This window comes from Elephantulus edwardii, unplaced genomic scaffold, assembly GCF_000299155.1.
Source record: "Elephantulus edwardii isolate Elephantulus edwardi_28Jun2011 unplaced genomic scaffold, EleEdw1.0 scaffold00001, whole genome shotgun sequence".
NCBI lineage: Eukaryota > Metazoa > Chordata > Mammalia > Macroscelidea > Macroscelididae > Elephantulus > Elephantulus edwardii.
The window spans coordinates 39,461,024-39,466,391 of NW_006399751.1; positions in this window are offsets into that span (position 1 = coordinate 39,461,024).

Here is a 5,368-nt window from a genome sequence, read left to right on the forward strand (position 1 = left end):
GATCTGATTTTAACTTTTTTTCTTCTTCTTTCTCTAGCAGTTTTGTTTGCTTGGGCGCAGAATCAGAAAGCACATGGTGGAATTTATTCAGGGCTAGAGATGAACAAACAAGAAAGAATGAAAGACCAAAGGGATGAGGCACTGTGAGAACAGAGGTGAGTGATGGACCAGGGGCCATACACAAGGTGGGCAGAGCAAAGGTTCACTGGCCCTTCCACACGAGTATATTCTAGACCCTGACTTCATAAAGTTAAAAAGGTGAATGCCCCTTTAAATCATTAACTAGGCTGGTATTCAAATCTGGGCAGACTCACCCAGGTTGGGCTATTCTGCTTTGCCAAGAGTTGATAAGCCTCTGTGAACCCTCCAGGGGAGAGAGCCGTGATCCCTCTTCCTTGCCTGGACTAGCTGGATCTGGCCTCTCTCTCTCTCCTGCTGAAGCAGGCCTGAGATGTGTGCAGACTGTCTTATACTAATGAACACATTCCAGAATGTGAGCCTCTTGGTGGTATCACATTTAAGGCCTGTAGAAACCCTCCTGTGACCTTCTCTGGCTGTGCCTTTCATGACAGGTTGAGAAGACTGTAGAGCCAGTGGGGTGCACCCACATCACTTTCCACATCAGAATCCACATCACTTTCCTCTCTAGCCCCTTAACCACTTTAGAATTCTCTGTTCAAATGCCCCAAGTCCACTTTGCAGAAACTGCCAAGCTTCTCCAGATCTATGCTCCCCGAATAGTTCAAGCCTCTAGTATCTGCATTCCTAGATCTGAGGGGCGATCAAGGAGAGCTCATTTGCTGACATAAAAATAGGATTTGGAGTCCTTAGGTGCTGCTCAGTTGCTAATTAAAAGGGTGGAGTTTCAACTGCATCCACAGATGCCTTGGAAGAAAGGCCTGGTGACTTCTGGAAGACAAGCCATTGAAAACTCGGGAGAGCTTAGCTTGACATGTGTGAGAGCACCATAAATTAGAGTTCCCTCAAGGATAACTAAACCATGTTTGTTATTGTTTTCTCCTCATTTCAACTGACTTCCAATCTGGGCTCTATCATTACACTATTATAACTATTCTCCTCCTTTAGTGTTCATAGAGGTTTCAAAGTCCTGTTATTTAGGAAGTAGATGGCACATCCTGCTTCCTAGTCTGTTTAAATCAGGGAACAGCTTCATCTTGCTGGATCCACAGTTAACACCCTTGGTACCAGCAATCGGGAAATAAGGACATGCATTGTACTGGGACAATTCTTTAGTTAGGGACCTTTCCAAATTATTGAAGAGTAATGATATCAGTTTGAAGACTAAAGTGTGTCTGATTTAGGCTATGATCTTTCCAATCACTTGCTATGCATCTGAGAGCAGGATAATGAATAAGGATGACAAAATGAATTGACACTCTTGAGCTGTGGTAGAACAAATAGCTATGTCTTGGAGAGGGTATAGCCAGAGCTCTTTGGAAGCAAGAATGAGGAGGCTTCACCTCACATACTTTGGACATGTTGTTAGGAGGGGCTGTTCTTTGGAGAGGGACATGATGCTGGGAAGGATGGAGGGTCAGCAAAGGAGAGGAAGATCCTCAACCAGGTGAATTGACACGGTGACTACTGCAATGGGTTCTTGTGTATCAGGAAGTGTGAAGATGGCACAGGATAGAACAGGGTTCAGATCTTTAGTTCATAGGGTCACTATGGGTTGCACTCGACTCCATGGCCCCTAACAACAAGGCTGACTGGTTTTCTCAGGGACAGAACTTAAATGTGTGGGCTGGTGTACCCACACACATGTATGCAAGACTCTTTATGATTATGATTAGATGGGACAAGAAGGAGGATAGATTCAGGCTGGGGTCTAGCTCTTCTCCTGCTTTCATGTTCTGGTATGAAAATCCAAGGAGTCCAATCACTCTGAAATAAAACCTGGCTTTCCAGGTAATTTTTATTGCTGTTATTGTTAGATGCTGTCGAGTCGAGTACCACTCATAGCATCCTGATGACTAGCTGACCTGTTTAGACTAGTAGTCTAAACCATATCCCTGATTTTCAATATCATTTGGTATCATTTGATAGAGTACTTTTCCATGATTTATGAGTATTTAAGCTAGATTTTCTATCCTACATTGAGATATACAGCTGAGCCTTTACCTCCATCAGAAAAATATTGGAATGTATTCAGTTCTTCTCTTGTAGCATAGTCCATACATTGCTGTGCTTCTAACCTAAAGGTTTTGCCTCTTTGGCAGTTTAAACCCATTAGCTGCTCCACAGGAGAAAGATGGACAGTCTCCTCTCCTGCAGTTTACAGGTCCCGAAAGCTGCTGGAACATCAACAATTTGTTGGTTTCAACACAGTAAGAGAGACTTTCAGTTCATCTCTTTAGATCTTGAGGATATTCTTTATCATGCCTTTTTCAAAATATTCCTGAGGTCCACTGCTGTAATCAACCTGACCAGTCGTAGGTTTGAGGCCTGCACTGAAAAAAATCTTCGTGCTATAACTTCATTTCCTTCCATTAATCTTTTCTAAAATTATTATTATTATCATTATCATTATTATTTTGTGTGTACTGTCAAATCAGATCTGACTTATACAGGAGGAGATTGCCCCTCCTTCTCCAGCAGAGCATCTGGTGGATTCAAACCATGCACTTCTGGGATTGCAGTGCAGCCTCTTGCCACTAGGCCACCAGAGCGCACCTCCTTCCATTACTCTTTTTTTTTTTTTAATATTAGAAAGTATTTCTTTTTTTTCTATTGTGATTTTAATGAAAGTTTACAAAAAGGTTGAGTTTTCATTCATCTGTTGATGTACATTTTTCTTCCCTGTCCCTCAATTCACTTTGTAATGCACTTGTTCCAGATTGTTAAAAGTCATACATGTAATGCCTAATCATACATTCCTTTCAGTCTTTCCTTCATATGTCCCAGTGCAGTGTTTGTTATCTATCCACTCTTTTACTTTTCTCTTCCCCTTTTACCCCACCAGCCTCTGTGTCAATTCTATTTTATGACAGTTTTGTATGCAGTATTTATTCTTTTGTAACTGAGATATTTCACTCAGTATACTGTCTTCCAGAGTCATCCATATTGTGTAGTGTTTTTTTTACAAGTTCATTGTTTTTCTTTTTTTCTTTTACTTTTTTTTTAATTAATTTCAATGAAAATTTGCAGAGACTTTGAATTTCCATTCATTCATTGTTGCACTTTTCTCCCCTCCCAACCTTTCCCTCTAGTACACTACCCTCTTGGAAAAGTAAAAGAAAAATTATTTCATTGTTTTACAATCCCTCCCCCGAGGTCTGCTCCACTGTACAGCCTTGGCTCTGGACTCCTGTCATGACAAAAATCCCTAATAATTTTCTATCTTTAGGTTTTCTCCCTCATCTGTTTCAATGTAGTATATGTTATTGAACCCATCCTTCTCAGTCTCCTCCCAACCCCTAGGTCAGTCCTGCTTTATAACTGTGGCACCATGCAGTATTTGTCCTTTTGTGACTGAAACACTTCACTCAGCATCATGTCCTCCAGGATTACCCATTTTGAATAATATTGCATGAGTTCCTTGGTTTTCAATGCAGCGTAATATTCCATTTTGTGAATATACCACAGCTTCTCTATCCATTCGTTTGTTGATGGGCACTTAGGTTGTTTCCAACTCCTTGCTGTTGTGAACAGAGCCGCAATAAACATGGGTGTGCATATATCTGCTTGGATGTCAGTTATGGTCTCTTTGGGGTATATTCCCAGTAGTGGTATTGCTGGGTCAAATGGTATCTCTATTTGCAACTTTTTGAGAAAGCGCCATAACGCCTTCCACAGTGGTTGCGCCATTTTACACTCCCACCAACAGTGAATAAGGGTTCTAGTTTCTCCACAACCTCGCCAGCATTTGTTGCTTGCTGTTCTGTTAAATTTTGCAATTCTGACTGGGGTGAGATGATATCTCATAGTTGTTTTATATTATTCTTAACTAAAGCAATAGAATAAGGCAAGGCTGGAAATGTTCAGTCATTAAATCACAATGAAAAAGGGGGATATGGATTCTGATTGCTTAACAGGGCCAACGTTCATTCCATCTGAACCTTGACAAACCCTCGGTATCTTGAATCTTAAATAGAAGCTGACCCCTTCTTATTAGAATCTAAACTAAGGCTCTTCCAAGAGTGGCTCATAATAATCTGTCAGCAAATCTAGACAAAGAATCTCTTTAATCTCTGAGTAGCTGTTCTAATTCCTCCCCTTTTTGCTCTCATTTTCACTTTTTATGCAAAAGTATTATACTAACTTTTTTATCAATCTCACAGTTGGTATTAAGTTAATATTATATATCATTTAAGTTTAGAAGGTTTTTTTTGGGTTGAAAGATCATTATACTCTACTCCCACATGTGGAAAGAAATAAATCCTGGGATCATAATCTACAAATGAGGCTCAAAGGTTGTTTTCTCTGATACCACAAGGGCTTACCATGAGAGTATGCTTCTGTTAATAGGGTTTTTAAACCTGATTGGCTACAGTTCTAAGTTTACTTTATTGCTCACTGTATTTTGTTCCCACTTAAACTGATGAAAAGAAGATTTGTATTTTACCCATGTTGTCATTATTATCTGTTGTAGGCTGAGGTGCCATAAAGTTATCCTTTAAAGTTGTGCAAGGATAGACCTTGGCAATGATTTAAGGTAATTAATTCATATGTAAGTTGTTAGCAAAGTCCAGTAATTAAAAATTTCAAATCTACATTGGAGTAAGTTATTAACACTCCAATTAAAAAAGAGGACTTTATCAGCTTATCAGTTTTGGCTTTTTAGTCTAGTTGACAGATGAGATAGGAAAGTTATTGACTGCACATAATCTCTGTGCTTTGCACCAACTGACATGTGGTCAAATGAAAATCCAGGAGGGTCAAGGTTATAGTTTATATCTACAACAACCCCTGGTTGGAAGTGAGATGGTTGGGTAGGGAGCCTTTAGTCTTATTTTCTTTGTAACACTATATTCCTAAACAAAAACCCATTTGTACTTTTCCCCCCTAAACTGTAAAAATTGGAGTGTGGTGGGGTGTCTAACCTCCTGTAACTTCACCAAGGAGAGGAGAGTCAAGATCAGAGGCTGTACTCCTTGTACAAACTCTGATACCAACCACCCCGCCCTGTGACACTCTCCACTTTTCTGCTGATTGGATAATTCACTGCAGGGGTCACACAGGACTCAGCCCATGCGCATGATGCCAAGGTTTAACAGAGAAGTTACAGGTTACACTTCAGGATCAAGAAGTACTAGGATAGAGTTCTTCAGTCAGGACCGTTTCTTGGCTGGGCCCTGGCACGTGGCCTCTCTGCTCTTCAGCCTCTCAGATTTCTTGGGCTAGCCTC